This window comes from Prenolepis imparis, unplaced genomic scaffold (assembly GCF_030444845.1).
Source record: "Prenolepis imparis isolate NDT839.2.m4 unplaced genomic scaffold, iyPreImpa1.0 SCAF_10, whole genome shotgun sequence".
Taxonomy (NCBI): Eukaryota; Metazoa; Arthropoda; class Insecta; order Hymenoptera; family Formicidae; genus Prenolepis; species Prenolepis imparis.
Window position 1 is genome coordinate 6,279,009 of NW_028141168.1, and position 17,655 is coordinate 6,296,663.

The 17,655-nt window shown below is 32.4% G+C and overlaps 1 protein-coding gene across 5 annotated transcripts in view; it reads right to left on the reverse strand.

Annotated features, from left to right (window-relative positions):
- Positions 1-9,789, reverse strand: part of LOC145941559 (uncharacterized) — a 59,004-nt gene extending 49,215 nt beyond the window's left edge. For all 5 annotated transcript variants that reach the window (XR_014426182.1, XM_083047706.1, XM_083047705.1 and 2 more), the window contains exon 1: positions 8,979-9,789. The gene's annotated coding sequence lies outside the window, so the exon portion shown is untranslated. The remainder of the gene's footprint in view (positions 1-8,978) is intronic.
- Positions 9,790-17,655: the final 7,866 nt, after the last annotated feature.

The following is a 17,655-nucleotide window of genomic DNA, read 5'->3' on the forward strand; positions in this document are numbered from 1 at the left end:
CTAGAGAAGGAGGTCTGCAGTCCTGATTATTTTGTATACAAGAGTGGTATTTTACGTAAAAAAAAAAATCAGAATGTAATCAAATCAAAAAGGAGCGTCCCGAAGAAGCGGCCACAACAAGATTGCACGTAATCATGTCGGAAGCCGTCTTAGTGCCGTTTCTTAACCATCCCGTAAATTGAATTTATGTCGTTGATAATATTGCGCAAAGCTTTATTTGTCCTCTTCCCTCCACCGCCGTTTACTTTCATAAACTCAATCAATTAATTCGATAACTAAAGCTTGCGTCTCATTGTGTTGAAATCTCCTCACAACGGAAAAGAAGGAATAATCTGTTCCGATTCGCAGAAAAATAAAAAATAAGCGTCGAAAATTTTGTAACATTTTATATATAAAGTATTGCATTGAACTTTAAAGAAAATAAATAAATAAAAAATAAAACACATATAGAAAGATATAAAAAATGAATATATTATGTGTGTGTGTATAATATTAATGAAATGATAAATATATAATATTAATAAAATGATAAATAAATGTATAAAATATTAATAAAATGATAAATATATAAACAAACTTCAGAAACAATAAAATTTTTAATTCTAAATTGTAAAAATATTATTATAAAATGAAATTATTTTATTATCATTATTAGCTGGAATTATTTTTGCTAGATAAATGTCAGAAAAGAGTGAAAAAAACTTGAGAATCTTGCTGTTTGATAAGTGGGATATCCCGAGATATATTAAGATAGGAGGGTAGAGAGCTCTCAAGTCCTCTCAAAGTCAACGTAACTTCCGTCCTTTCTTATCCGTCACGGGGACGAGCTACTGTAAAGATATAATGGTCTTAATAACGTGTTATATTTTTAAAACATGGTTTAATTATATTTAATCGCGCAGCTTTAGGCACAAGATTGAATGAAAATCTTGAAGAAAGTTTTTAAAGCAATTATATTAAATCAAATTAGGCTTCTTTAAATCCGGGATGTTTCAGATCTCAAAAAAAGAATATACGCATCTGTCTTATCATTTCGTGAAAAAAAATTTGAAGTAAATTTTGATTAAAAATATCATTCTCTTTCTCGAGCTGAGAGATCCGTTGAAAGTGAAGAAAAGCCATTTCGAGTGAACTTAGAGGTACGAATAAGTGACGAAACTTTGTTCGTTATTTAAATTGAAAATCTGAACTTCAGTTCGATACAAACTACAGTTCGAGACTTTCAGTTATTAAGATACTTGAGGATAAAAATTTTGAAACATTATATGACAAGCGTTGTAACGTCTTAATATTTTAAAGGGAACTTTTTCTAAATTTCATAGATAGAAATAAAATGATCTCGCACGTTCATATTTCGCCAAATTACAATGCGCAAGAACAATTGTTACGGTTGGGATTTTTCTTCTGTTCAATATGCGGATCAATGTTTGCTCCGTTTTCAATAGATATATAGAGATACTCTTGATGAAGCGTTTGTAAGCGGATGTAAGCGTTCGCAAACGGATCACGCAGCCCGAAACGGCAACAAATAACTCTTGCGCGATACGCTTGAATCCCTACGCTATGTTCTACAATTTGCGTTTATCAAATGACACCGAGGGGTGTCTCACTGTCTCAATACATGTACATTTTTTCTGAAATTACGCATAACTTCGCATTGATTTACAAGCATAAAACAATAATAACCCAGACAAGATTAAAACGTCTTAAAAAGTAAAAATGATGTTGTGAGGTTTTTTTAATATATATTTTACTAAATATTATAAAATTTATTAAATCAATAATATTTGATATAATATGTTCAGATCTAATCTAATTTTATTTGTATTTTGTGTGTGTTCAAGTTTATATAAAAGAAATTTTTATTAAAAATGGTTTTTTAAGTTAATTTTTAAAAATTTCTGAATTTTTTAATCACGAAGTTTAAAACAAAACATTTTTTGAAACTTATAATTGGGAACACATAACATTTTGTTAGATCTTTATTATAATATAATATTTTAATTTAGGTGTTCCAATTAAATATTTGCAATATTTAAAAAAAATATTAATTTTAAATTTTTTGCATAACACATTGGTACTATATGATTTACAATAATATCTCATAAATTTATTTTTCTTAACATTTCTTTTTATAATCATTCTATTTACATTTTTCTTACTAAATTAAACAGTACTAATATTTAAATGCTGTATTTTATTTTAAAAAAAGAATTAACATAATTACACGCATTCCGTCGCATTACTTAAAATTATATGGCGCATTATATGGAATTATTTAGAATTCGCGGTAATTCGCAATGTACATTTTTGAGTGAGACATGCACACGAAAGAGACAGAGAGAGAGAAATAAATGTTTATAATTCTGATGAATCTTTCCCTCTTTCTCCGACAATTACTTACATACTTCTTTGCCGCGGAAAATCGCGATTTTGTTATATTTTATTTTGATTTGTAAGAACGAAGGAGTCTTCGAATATTAATTGATTAAAATTGTAAATAATTAAATCCATTAATCAAGATTAATCAATTATCATATATGTCATCGAAACTAATTTAATCGATTAATAATCATTAATCAGTGTAAAATTAATCGATTAACACTTATGTGTTGTATATTTGATAGATTAATGTAATCGATTAAGTGTTAGTCGAATAATTTAATCGGTTAATTTAATGGATTTTTGAAATTAGCATATTTGAATATACATTGTAATGTGTTATCACAGGAAAAAACTTTTGTAATAAAAAGAATCTACAAATGATATGTTCACACATTATAATATATTCATCTATCAGATATATTAATTTCAAAAATCGCTTAAATTAAAAGATTATATTGATCTCTATTCGATGAATCATAATTATATACGATTACGTTGCTCCGATTAATTTTACATCGATCAACGATGAACATCATTAATCGATATTAAATTAATCCCGATGATATATAATTGATCAATTTCAATTATTGATTAATGGATAATTTTAATCAACTAAAATACTAATCAATTAAATTAATCCCGATGATATATAATTGATCAATATTATAATTGATATTAAAATTGATTAATTTCAATTATTGATTAATGGATCATTTTAATCAATTAAAATACTAATCAATTAAATTAATCCCGATGGTATATAATTGATCAATTTCAATTATTGATTAATGGATCGTTTTAATCAATTAAAATACTAATCAATTAAATTAATCCCGATGATATATTTAATTGATCAATATTATAATTGATATTAAAATTGATTAATTTGAATTATTGATTAATGGATCATTTTAATCAATTAAAATACTAATCAATTAAATTAATCCCGATGATATATAATTGATCAATTTCAATTATTGATTAATGGATCATTTTAGTCAATTAAAATTCTAATCGATTAATGCCCAACACTGCTTTGCGACAGTCCTCTTTGCTTTCGAATTTACCTCGAAAGTACCGATGAGCAAAGCCCTGTAGCGAATTTATTTCGGACGGCTGGAAATTTCGGAGAATGTCCGATAGTTATATCCACATGTGTGTATATATATATATATATATATATATATATATATATATATATATGTATATGTATATATACATATATATATGTATGTATGTATGTATGTGTGTATGTATGCATATGTATATACGCTTGTGTCCATTTCTCGCCGAAAACACGCCTTTATCGATCTCGTGGGTAGGTAGGTATATCGTGTATTAGTCATCGCATTCAAAATTCAGCCGGCCCGTCGACTGTCGATACTAGTACGCGCGATTAAGTGCGCGTACGTGTCGAAAGCCGACGTGTATCGCAAGCGCGGCCTCTGCCGCAAAACATCTCGCTTTTTCTTTTTTCATCGTTTATTTTTCCTCCTTTTTCCTCCCTCTCTCTTTCTCTCTTTCCTGCCCTTGCAGATCCACTTTTACATCTTTTCTCGCTCAATCTCTATACATAAAAATCCTTTTTAGCTGTATGTATACGCGTATAGCGATACACAATACCGGACTAGAAAATCCTGAAATCCTTCGGCCTATATTCGAAGATAAAAACGGCATGAAATGGCGTATAATAAGTTTCGGAAACGATCGAGTTATTGAATCACTGGAGTAAAAATGATATTTCTTACGAGATACATATACGTTTACGAAATAATAGGGATTATACATTGGAAGAGAATTAGGAAGGAAGCCGGATCGATCGTTCAAGAAGAATAAGGACGAAAAATATAATAGAAAAGCATACGGCTTTTTTATTTCCGTCACATTAATACGTAGGTGCGAGATAATCGCGCGATAATAAATATGACGCACATTTCACAATGATATAAATCTGATAATCGTAAACGAAATAGGGAGGAATAGGAAAGAGGGAATAATTTTGTAAAAATCCAGAATATATATTGATAGCGTATAAATATATTCAGGCTTGACATGTAGACGTGAAATATCTAGTTTGCGCGATATTCCGTCGACTGAAAATTTTAATTTATCTGTCACAGCCTCGGAGAAAAAAAAAGAGAAATATGTATATTTTAGAGGTAGGGAATATAAACTCTCTCCGGGAGCAGCCTCGCTTCGAGACACCGTAAATCACGAAAAAAAAAAAAAAAAGAAGAGAGAGAGAGAGAGATACGCGCGATCATAAATCAATCTGTTATTTTGGTATTTATAGCGCGGGTTTATACAATACATGGCCATCGGTCATGCGCGAGATGACACATAGGTAGATCGGACACCGCGTGACAACCTATTTCGCTTAAATCATACGCGGCGGGAAACTTTTGACATTTGGTCCATCATTCGTCCGAGAGAGATGAACAAATGGATAAAGAAAGGAAAGCACACACACAATCGTGCGGAAATCACTGCGACTGCGAATTAATTCAGTCTCTTTATTAAATTGTTCTCGAGCAACATCAAGTTGCACCAGGCACTCGATACTTAATTTCTATTCCTTCTCTTTCCCCTCTGCCTCTCCCTTTCTCACTCGGCTGGATACTCTCTAGATAACATTGATTTTCCGGCGGCGGAGAGCCACGTTTTTCGATTACGTGTTCCTGGCCGCGAAATAGATGCCCGTCGTCGAGAAGCACTACGCTTTCATCCCCTCTAAACGACAAAGAGCCTCGACAGACAAGAGTCGAAACAACGATTCTAGTTGCCGGCTCGTTCAAGTAGCTCTCTCATCGCGTCTTTAAAGTAACCGCGATTCCATTCGCACGACACGTTGCCAAAGAAATATTGGCGGAAATACATAGGTACTTTATTATTGCGTGCGCTAAATTATTTTGTTAATTTTTTTGTATACTTTTAAAATGTGTTTTCACCAATTTACGGATTTGCTGCAGTTTTTACTTATGACATTTTCAAACTCGTCAATAACATTAGTGCAAATATTGTGTAGAAAAATTAATTAATTTCGAGAAAACGTTCTGAGTTGGACGAGATGGTGTTCTTAAAAGAAATCAAATATCTTACTGTCATTTGAGAAAATAAATGATAGAATATTAATTGTCGAGAATAGCGATTTTCTTTAAAACAAACTTTAATATCAATCCCTTCGTATATTATGCGTTATTATTTCATATTCCCGACGTATATAGGCAATCTTTCATTATTGCGATCGATACTTTCTTTATGATTTAAAAAAAAAAGAGTCAATGAATTGTAATGTGTCATCCTTTCGACGGAAACTTTGGTACGTTGCAAGCGTAATTGCGTTTCCTTCGTAGAAGATATACAATGTTCGTACAAAAGAGGCCGCCATGTTGACTGAAACTGTGAATATAACTTATCCTTTTAAAAGAGAAATTATATATAGCCAATATATATTACATTGTCCCTCAAATAAAAGACTTTAATATCTCACAAACTTTCTGATTGTATTTCGGCCAAAATTACACAATTTATTGTCTCGCGAATTATTTTGTTTCTATAAACACATAACGACAGAATAATTTCACGTGTAACAATTTTAATCTCATAGAATTATCAAATTTTAATTTTAGAAAAAACGTTTTACGCATTAGCATCGATGATTCGAAAAATGACAATGACACTCCGGATATTCCGATGTGATTTTATAATAAAAAGAGAAAAAAATCAGAAGTAGCATAAAAGTAAAAATGTAACATAAATCATGAAATGTGTAGGTAATATCATGCCAACGGTTTGTAAGCCAGTGGTTTGAAGCTTTATGACGTCGGCTTTTGTCGCGGACGTTCAATCTTCGATCTTCCACCCGAATCTCGCCTATCTTTATCCCAGGCGATCGACACTTTTTCCTAACCCGTCGCAAGAAAAGTACGTGTAAGAAAGATAGCGAAAATCCATCGTGTCATCCTACAAAATTACATTGTAATGCTGTTATGTAACAAACGTATACATTGAATGGTTAGATTTGAAAAAAAATGTAATCACGCCCCCATTAAAAGTTACAGAATATTTCTCTTGCAAAATGCTCTTGTGTTACGATATTAAAGATATACCTAGAAATATATAAATGGAGCATTATTGTGTCACGAATATTGTGTAATATTCTATAATAATAAAACTGAAATTTAAATTTTCTATAATAATAATTAATATTTTTATAATAACAATGCAATGATTAGATTTGAAAAAATGCGAATGTAGTCACATCCATTAAAGATTATAAACTCAAATTTAAATTTTCTGTAATAATAATTAATATTTCTATAATATTTCTTATATACATTCTATTATAATTCTGGCAGAGACACAAATATTCTAATATCGTAAATAATTAATTCTCAGTTATGTGTTTTCTAAATAAAATAATTCACACAAGTCGCGCCATGTGTGACCATGAATTTGATATTAAAATCGATCATTGCTATAACACTTGGACTGTAATCGCAAATAATGCGCGGTATATTTTCCTCTTTACGAGACACAGCGATATTACGTTTCGTGGAATATTCAATTAACGTCTTTGCATTTAATGAAGACGAACACGCGCTTCATCGGCGCATCAGGGTAGCCGCGAACGTTATTTAGTTACTCCGCAAAACCGAATCCACACCTGCAACCGATACGCGCGATGGAAATCACCTTTTGTTCAAGGATAATTGTAATTGGAACCGTCTGAAACCACCAACAATGTGGAATTTCAGCGGTAATTTGTGCGGATTTATTATAATTTTTATATTATTATTCGCGTATTTTCTCTCGGAATTATATAAAGAGATACGTATTTCTCTCTCTCAATTGCAATTTTCTATGCTCTATGACGCTGAGCTTGAGTAATTGAAAGTGAATTCTTATTCCATGTCGGAGAGACGAAAAAGATGAGGGACAGGCGCGAGTAATATCCACTTCGTGCTCCTTACATTTTCATTTTGCGCAATATACACCACGAAAGCGTGGTAAATTGAATTTCCATTCGAGAGCCATAATATTAAGCCGATTATTTTTGCTTAATGAGAAAGTAACGCAATAAGGGAGGAACTCAAACGTAATGATGCAATATTCGATATCGATGGCGGATGAACGAACATTATAATGCAAGTTTAAAATTACAGAATGTGAAATCCTACGCATTAAAAGTCGCAACAGCATATTAATAGAATTACACGTACACATTTCTTATTATTTTTCATCTTTTAAATCAATCTTCGAAATGATTTAAAATATATAAAAATATAAATTATTTGGACCCATTCTTTCAAAAATATGAAAACGAAAAAAGTTTAATATATCTTTTCTCTCTCTTTGCTCCAATGTTGTTTGATTTAATTAAATTAAATAGTTGATTTCTTTGTGTATATATAATACATTAATTTTATTTTATTAAACAAGTAAATAATGGTATGACGTTACAACTTTTCAATACAAAAATAATATAAGATCCAAGCATGTACAGACTCCGAATTCAATGGGAGACATTTTTCACCTCCTATCTTGACATACTTGCATCGACAAATTGTTAAAGCGTCCAATAACTCATTCTCTTTAAGATAGAAAATGTATAGAATTATATCGAAAATTACATATGTATATAAAATTTACACGTAAACATTTTTTTTTTTTTTAGTTTAACGTCACTGTATCGATTTCATTTTTATCGGATTTGGTAAGTTTCTCGAGAAATATGAGTAAAAATCGAAATGGAATAACCATGTAATTTATGCAGATAAAATTGGAAAAGCTTTATCTTCGCTCGCCTTCAAAATATATATCTATTGCTGTCGTTTCTATTAAGAAACTCACCCTATACCCGCAGATTGTAATGTCATTGCAGTCTTTATGATTATATAAGAGCGTAATTGACACGTTTTGCTCGTTATCTATTATCATTCTTGTATTATCATTATTATTTGTTGTATTATTGTTAAATATTGATTTCTTTTACAATATAATGTAATATTGCAATAAATGTAAAAATAATGACTAAACGAATAATAATCAATAATAGTCAAACAATATGAATTACAATTCGAATTATTGAGTTGTAAGAAAAAAAAAATAATAATTATGTATATAATTATTTTAACATATTAACTGTATATAATTATACACAGAATTTTAGAATATAATATTTAATATTTGTAAAGATTAATGTGCAAAATAGATGCAAATAGAATAAAGATTTCTAACTAAAAAGACTGAAAGAACTATACAATTAAAAGTTAATTAAGACGATAATTACTATATACATACACACACTTATATATATAATATTTTATATATAATTTTTTAAGACATGCAGAGAAGAATAAAAAATCTTACTAAGATTTAATCACAAGCATTAATTTCAAAAGATAATTATTATACATTTTAGAAGAAATTTATTAATTTATTTTTATTTTTCTTTAATTAATAATAAATATTATGCACTAAACTTTGTTGTGAAAACACAAAAATTATTTTATTTTATTAAAAATATCTTTACTGTATTAATTGAAAATTCTTGAAAACTATTCTAATTAATTTTTTCTTTCAAAACTTACTTTGTGCCGAAGACGATCGCAGCCCTCGATCTTCTTGATTTCTTCAGGGAAATTCAGATCCGTCGTGCCTTAGGAAATCTGTCGTTTCGCTATCGTCGAAAACGTGAGAAGTTCTCTGCCTCGCGTCATGTAATTTCATCATCTCGAATATTTCTATCACGGACATGTCGAGATCTTCAGAGAGAGAAATTGTCGACGAATTTTCAACGTGAAATCACGCCTCGGACATGTGAGACAGAAGATCGCGTTGCACTTGGCTCATTTTTTCCCTCTCGATGTTAGAGGTTGGCAAAAATTTTTATTTCATACCTCTCGACATTCGTCCAATTGTGCTCTCGCTTATCCTCCCTGAATGTATTTTCTTCTGATAAAATAGAGAAAGAAAAGAGAGAGAGAGAGAGAGAGAGATCCCTCGTTTTCTCACTTTATACGTCAGTACAAACTCGAAGAATCGCACCCTCCGTCTTTCGCTTTACGTAATAGTATATTTCGTTACGATAATGACAATTGACATGTTAATCCTGAATATATCCCTCTCCTCGTTATTTATCCTCGAAACCTCCTCGGCGACTGACAATTCTCTCTCCCTTATCCCTCTGAGTGAATTGAATATCTTCCCAGCTGGATAGCGGTTTGCTCCTAGTCACACTCAAGGACACATGTCGAATCCCCCTCGTCCACGAAGAAGAGCCCTTGCCGAGAGTTTTGTTGTTGATCGCACACGCTGGACGTGAGAAAGAGAGAAAGAAATAGGGGGTGACTTTTATATACGGAGCACACGTGGAGCGAACGTGCGTACTACGTGCGTGGGTGGTAGCGTACTACTGAGTTTCACATTCGCGAAAAGCCAATTCCGACCCACCCCCACCGCGCCGACCCTTCCAGGCCCTCTAGCCCTCTCCCTCCCCCTTCGCCCTCTTCGACGCCTCTTCTTCTTCCACCCGGGATCGTCGCGCGCGCGAGGGATCTCCTCTCACCCCCTCGCCCCTCTCTTTCTTTCTCTCCACCTCTCACCATTTCTTTTTTTTTTCTCTTTTTTTCATATGGCCGAGAGCGAGTTTGCGCTTCTTCTACTCGCTTCATCGCGACAATACATGCTTTCTCGCCTCGTGTTTCCTTTCGTTTCCCTCCGCCCTAACAATAACGTCCGCGATTATTTCTTTCGTTATATAGGTTTCCCTCGCTCTCGCGGACTTCGTTTGATTGTCCTTTTAAAAGGGCGAAACGTCTTCCGGGGTGTATAATGCCTCGACACGTGCAGGATATCTTAGATTTATGTCGCTCATCCGCTCGCTTTTTCATTGTTTTTTTATAACCAATTTTAAATTTTTTCAAGCCGATGTTTCCATAATGATTAAGAATAAACAACCTTTCGAGAAATTAAATTTTCATTCAAAAAATGTGGAAATATTCGATAGATCCGAGTAACGATAATGCGAGGTATCCTTGATTAGGTATATACGTGTCAGACGATACTCACAGTACACTCCTGTTCGTCCGTCTCCCTAGTGACACTAGTTTCTACTTACTCAGATCCTCCTTCAGTCAACAACGCTGACAACCAATCGAGCCAAACTGTATTAATGACGAATCTTATATTAATGATAAAGAAATCTCTTATTAAAGATGATTGTTAACAAATATTTAAATTTATTAATTTGTTAAATATTTAAATTTAAATACATTTGCATTTATCGCGTCCACGAGAGATTTTGTTTCCTTTTTCAAAAATAAAGGCCAACTTTATTGCGCAATTTTTTTTAATGATGGAAAAATATGCACGGTCCAACATCTCTCTGTCCTGGGTCAGACTTTAAACTCTTCCTTTATTGTTTAATGGGAAACGTTTCCGAGATAAGGCGTTTATTGTATGCCAAGTTAACATAAAGCAACAAAGGGAGGGTCTAAGATGTGTTTAGACCGCGTATATTTTTGCACCATTAAAAAAATTGAGGGAATAAAGCTGGAGAAATTTTTAAAATTAGTTTTTATTTTCTAGATGAAAAGATACGAGATTTCACGGGTGCAATAACAGACCAAAAATGCAAATCTTCTTTGTTTACAATCGAAACAAGCGAGTTTGATTAGTGCATTAGAGTTTTGTATTTGCGTATTACTTCGATTTATTTTAAGAAAACGATTATTATTAAAATATTATATAATAAATTATTATATGATAAAATATTATATGATAAAATATTTAATATTAATATTGGCGAAAGAATTACTTAATAAAGCTATAAGATACTTTATATTTTTACATATTTAATATAGAAAAGAAAAATTAAGCAGCACAAACGATTTTCAACATATATCTTTAACAATCTCCTCAAGGGTTGAAGAATGTCCTTCGAAAAATATACTGAAATATAATGATTGTAAGGTTCTCTTACTTTCGAAACATATCGTATTTTTGTGTAAAATGTTTCTAGATTTTATCGACCAACTTACAAAATATATTGAATACGAGATTTCTTTTCAAATCTCTTCGATACTTACGAAAAAGTACGTTCGATTACCGGCGTATCGTGTCGAATTCTTTTTGGCATATGGACTGTTCGAGTATTTGCGTTCGATTCGCAATATTTCCAACAAGAAAACGAACGATTACAATATATATATCGTCAACGTCCTTGTATCAAAAAGAATGGAAACGGCATTCGTGCAAAAATAAGTTCTCCGCTTTTACAATCTTCTCTGAGCCTTTTCTCGGAGGATAATATTGAGATTATTTTGCTTTCATCAGCAGTCGCATTGTCTCTATTATTTCACTGTTACGTTCCTCTCAGGTAGAAGCGAAAAGATTTTCCTGCTTTTCAATCGCCGTAATGAGTCACCCTCAATCCTCGGACAATGTTTTCGGAATCTAAAGCACTTGGAATCAAGTGTTCTTGGAATCAATCGAAATTACTCAAGTAAAGCTGACGCTCGCTACGGATAAACTTGAATTAAATCTAGCTAATATATGAAGAGAGAGAGAGAAAGAGCAAGCGAGACAGGAATAGATGCGAAATTACGAGGAAAATGTCAATAAGCTCTGTAATAAGTAGTGAAGCAAGTATAATCTCTATATACATCGCAATAAGAGCTTATAAATCAAAATAAGCTACATATTTCTCTTTACATGTGCAGCTTTAAACATGTACAATATTTACAAAAATATCATTTAAATAAAAAATAAATTATACTGTGATATTTAATGCAAATAGCGTCATTTTTTCTTATCTTCCGTTTTCATAGTCAAATAAGGTTCATGTTTCCTTGATGAGACGGTGAAGAGTCTCTTGTACTCCGGCAATTTAATCCGCCCAGATAATATCAATGATCATTAAAGCGATCGATAAGCCTATCGAGATGAAATGAATCGTGAGTTTACTTTTCTCGCAAAAATTTCAAGGGTCTCCCTTGAAATATTTATTCTCTTTTCGCTCGAGCGTATTCGGCTATACTCGAAATTCTCCTCGACAATTTTGTCGCCAAGGTGAGCAATCGTCATTGATTTATGGACAAATTGCTACGCTTGTGGAGATGGGTCATTTGCAAATGGACGACGATAAAGAACCGTAGCTGAAGAAAAATTCTCGGTTCAACATCGAGAGTTGTGTAATTTATAAGCGCTTTGACGGATACAAAGAAGAAAATTGTCGTTCAATCAAAATGAATCACTTCTTAATTATAATTCTCTGCACGTTTCCACGTCGTTATTGGACCTGAATAAAAATGATTTCGCGTTTCAACGATCGGCAATATTATATGCGGGGAAACATATGTATGTAACATTCGCACAAATTTCGCTTCGCTAAATTTAATTTGCGCGCAAATGATAGAAATTTCGCGCGGTCGCAGATTTAGGTCGCATGGAACAATAAATGTCGGTAGATAAATGTATCGATAGAATTTCGTTCGTACAGAATTTCTCGTATCGGGTTTAACGGAATTTCCGGGCGGGGTGGGAAGGGGAAGGAGAGTCTCCTAAGTTTCGCAAACGTTTGAAATTTCCTAGTAATTTCGAATATTAGCCACGGAACCAGGGAGGTAAATCGCGGGCAGACTATATCGTTAGTCTGAATTGAAAAAATATTAATATCGATGTGGCGCGGCGCATATCGGAATGAATCTAGGTCGTTTCTATATATCGGCCCCGAATTTCGCGTTCTATTAAGCTGTAGTCTATTATGTCCATATGGCTCTTGTAAAAATCACGGGAAAGCAATGAAACTTCTCGCGAGGTAACTTCTTTATTTTTCTGACCGACATTCGACTCGATCTTGGACACATGCGGTGTACAAATGCGTTCTTTCCTTGTGGCAACTTTAAGTACAGCAACTGGCGAAACAATGCCACGAACAAGATCGTCAAATGCATGTATCTGTCACACACAGTTGCAAAAGTGAAAATATTACAAGACTAATACATATGTATATATATATTATATTTTATATATTATTTTATATAAATTACTTTGTATTAAATAATATATATTAAATTATTTTATTTTATTTTTATTTTATATTATTTATATTTTTATTTTATTTTTATTTTATATTTTGTATTTATTTTTATATTTACATATTTATATAATAATATATATTATTTTTATAAATATAAATATAAAAAATATAAGTGATAAAAATTAAAAATCGAGTAAAAATAAAATAAAAAATATAAATATAAAAATAAAAAATATAATATTTTATATAAAATTTAATAATTTTACATGATAAAATATACAAATAATGTATTATTTGTCTCTCCCTCTGTCGCCACAAAGGAAGAAGCATCTCCTATTACATTTCGGAAAATCAGTAGACTATAACGACCGAGATTACCGTCTACGTGAAAAATTAACTTCCCCATAATTGGACAAGGCTCTGGTGTGTGTTCCGCGTCTAAGACAACCTCGGTACGGATGATTGATCGGGAGCAATAAATCTCGCTGCAAGGCGGATTTCTTGGCCGAGAGAGAATCGTGAGAAAAAAATGTCAAGACAAATGGGCAGAGGCAAAATGAAGAGCAAGAAAAGCGGCGCAAAGCAGCGCGGAAAAGACCGAAGACGGACGGCATGGTCCTACGATAAGATTTACAAAGTCGTGAGAGAAATAAATTGTTTGCCGCTGGACAAATAGACCCGAGGCGATCAAGATGTCTTAGATTATATATTCTCTATATATTCGTTTTAATAATACCGAGAGAATTTTGACCGGAATTTTGTAGATTTTATTAAATCTTACCTTATTAAATACTTTACATAAGTATAGGTGGCGTGTTTCTGATGCTACCCTCTTTCAGCATTACTAATAGATAAGCGTGTGAGTGAAAATTTACCCATCTAATTTTCGCTATATCAAAAAAAAAAAAAAAAAAACAGAAAAATGTATTTCTATCGATAAAAAGATTACAGTATTTAAGAACATTTTTTCATTTTAATTTTAAAAAATGTTTCTATCTCTTTTCTCTCTATTTTAAATACTGCCATCGTATATACGTATATGAATAGTGAATTTTTCTATATTAAAAAACAATAAATATTTAAATGAAAAACTTCTAAGTAAAAAATTCTTATAAAATAATATTTTAATTTCTTTTTTCAACAATTTTTATTCATGCAGAAATTGTTTCTAAACAAGAAGATGTATTCTCCAATTTATATTTTGTTTTATATTTGTACTTTAATTTCCCAAATTTTGTTCATATACAAAAAAAAAGATTCATACCCGAGAGAAGCAATTTTGATTCATATGTGACAAAAACAAGTTTGAAATTCTATATACTCTGTGTATGTATAATTTTATATATATATATATATACACTAGCGGATCCTGACGTCGATAGCTCTTTAATGTTTGTTTTTCTTTATTTATATTTTTTAAACAAATTCAGCAAAACTGTTTCTTTTAATTTGCAAGGGGGGGTTTTGGGGTTAAACCAAATGTATAATATATATATATATATATATATATGTATATTATATAGATATAAAGAATTTCGCCTAATTATTTTCGTGCGTGAAATTATCATCATTTCATCCTATGTCTGACTTAATCTAAACTTAACTCCTCGAATGCGTAATGAGTATAATTTACAGTGTATCTTATACATACATATTGTATATATTATATATATATGAAGAATTTCGCCTAATTATTTTCGTGCGTGAAATTATCTCATCATTTCATCCTATGTCTGACTTAATCTAAACTTAACTCCTCGAATGCGTAATGAGTATAATTTACAGTGTATCTTATACTTTTATATATATATATATTTTTTATATATATATATATATATATAAAAGTATAAAATACACTGTAAATTATACTCATTACGCATTCAAGGAGTTAAGTATAGATTAAGTCAGACATAGGACGAAATAATGAAATAATTTCGTTGCACGAAAATAATTAGGCGAGAAATTCTTTATATCTATATAATATATATATATATATACACTGGCGGATCCTAGAGGAGGGGGGGGGGGGGTTAAACCCCTTGCAAATTAAAAGGGGTTAATCCCCTTGCAAATTAAAAGAAACAGTTTTGCTGAATTTGTTTAAAAAATATAAATAAAGAAAAACAAACATTAAAGAGCTATCGACGTCGTTGATTCTGGAATAAAAGCTAATCATGAAACCAAAAATATTAAATAAAATAATTTTGCAACCCCCCCCCCCCCCATTATCGACGTCAGGATCCGCTAGTGTATATATATATATAGAGCTATCCTTTTCTCATCTGAATTATTTTTTACTGTAAGCTTTATGCTAATTTAATGGATCTTATTTTTCTTTTTTCCTTTACCTAAGACACATTATGATAACTACAGAAAAAAAAAAAAACAGCATGCTATAAATATTATGTTTAAAGCTACTGAAGATGTTTCTGGGTTCAGATTCTCATATATGACAAGCTCGTTTAAAATGTAAATAAAATGTTAGAATTAAAAGAGAGAATGAGGAAGAGAAAGTTAAAAATATAATTTTATAAATGTACCAAAATTACATAGAGACATGAAGTGACATAAAAAAAGTCTCATAGTGTATCACATGATTACAAGTTAATATTATAACATAATTATAATTATAACTAATTTAAAAATTCACTACATATGTGTGTGTGTCGTCAAATATAACAATCTCTTCCACATTTTATCCTCCTCTTCAATATTTTACTTTAACATATCTTTATCTAATTGTTTCGATATCATTAATTCTTTCGATCTCTACGGTTTTTAGCTTCGTTCCATATGCTACTATGTTAAGCAAATGTCAAAAGTACTTCTGTCTCGAAAGTAAGACATCGACGCTACAATAACATCCCCAAATTAGAGAGAGATAGAGTTAGCATCTTCAGACTGGCGAGACATCGCCTGCCTCTTATTCGGGTGCCAGACGACTCTCAACTTTTATTTGGCTAGACTAGCCGGCGCCCTGGCTCCAACAGTCTGGTCGTTACCGCCAAAAGGGGGACACGCAGACAAAGCGGGCAAGGAAAGAGAAGGGGGGTGGGATTATCGGCGGACCGAGGTGCCTGGATGCAAGAGAAAGAGAGAGAGAGATATAGCGAGGGGTGCAGATGAGGAGACAGAGAAAGAGGTATCGGGGGGGACCAAAGGGAGCGCGAGGAGGAGTCGTAGGGATATCGATTCATCCAAATATCCGCACTTCCAGCGCGAATATGGGGGGGAGGGGGTTGCATCGCGTCCATCGCGATGCCAGAGATTACGTCGCGTTATGTTGTGCAACTGGGCACTTTATCCCCCTGTTTGTTCCCTCCCCCTCCCTCTTCCTGCCCCTCTCTCTCCCTCTCATCTCAACTCTATCCGGCCGATGTAAATTCCATTATTGGCCGAGCGATTCCGCCGCGGTAAACGCGTCCACGCGTGTATATCCGCTGCTCTCCCGCATTTGTACGAGCATCCGAAGAGACACGTGCTCGTTCCACCTTTCTCCAACACGGACGGAGAATGGATTCCCCGGGTAAGCTGCCGAGACTGCCGGGAAAAATCCGAGAGGACTTACATCTCGTTCGAGCTCCTTTTTACGGGCACCTTCGCGAGGCGCGAAAAGAGGGAGAGGAAACGACGGTATCTCTGGTCTTTTCTGCATCGAAAAAAAAAGAAAGCGATAGGAAAGATGTATATTCAAAGAATTGCGCTCTTGCTCTCCTTCTCTCATATTAGTAATTTAAAAGTTTTAGTAACTCGATGAACTTTTGAAATTAAAAAATTTCAAATTAAAATTAAGAAATTTAAAAAATATGAGAGATGACAAAACGCTCTCAGATCATTTAATTTTGAATTGGATAAATTTTTCAAACGCTCGTTTCTTTGTGTAATAAAAGTATACTAATATATAAAATCAGCGAAATTTATATGAAGTAAATATGTTAAGGTTGAAAACGTTATGTATAACTGATTATATTACTTTTATTTCATATAATTATACAAAGAAGAGAAATGACATTTCGATTTGTGCTCATTCTCGCAATTAGTCTATTCTCTCTATCGAAATTCTCTCTATACTATAACGCAAAAACCTTCTTATCTCGACGAATTAGTTCTCCAATTTCCAGTCGCCGATCAATCCTCCGCATCCTGAAACATATTGTCCGTCTTTCTCTGTTTTTCGATAACTTTAAAGGGATTACGCGGACAAAAAGAATAATTGAATTCCTCCG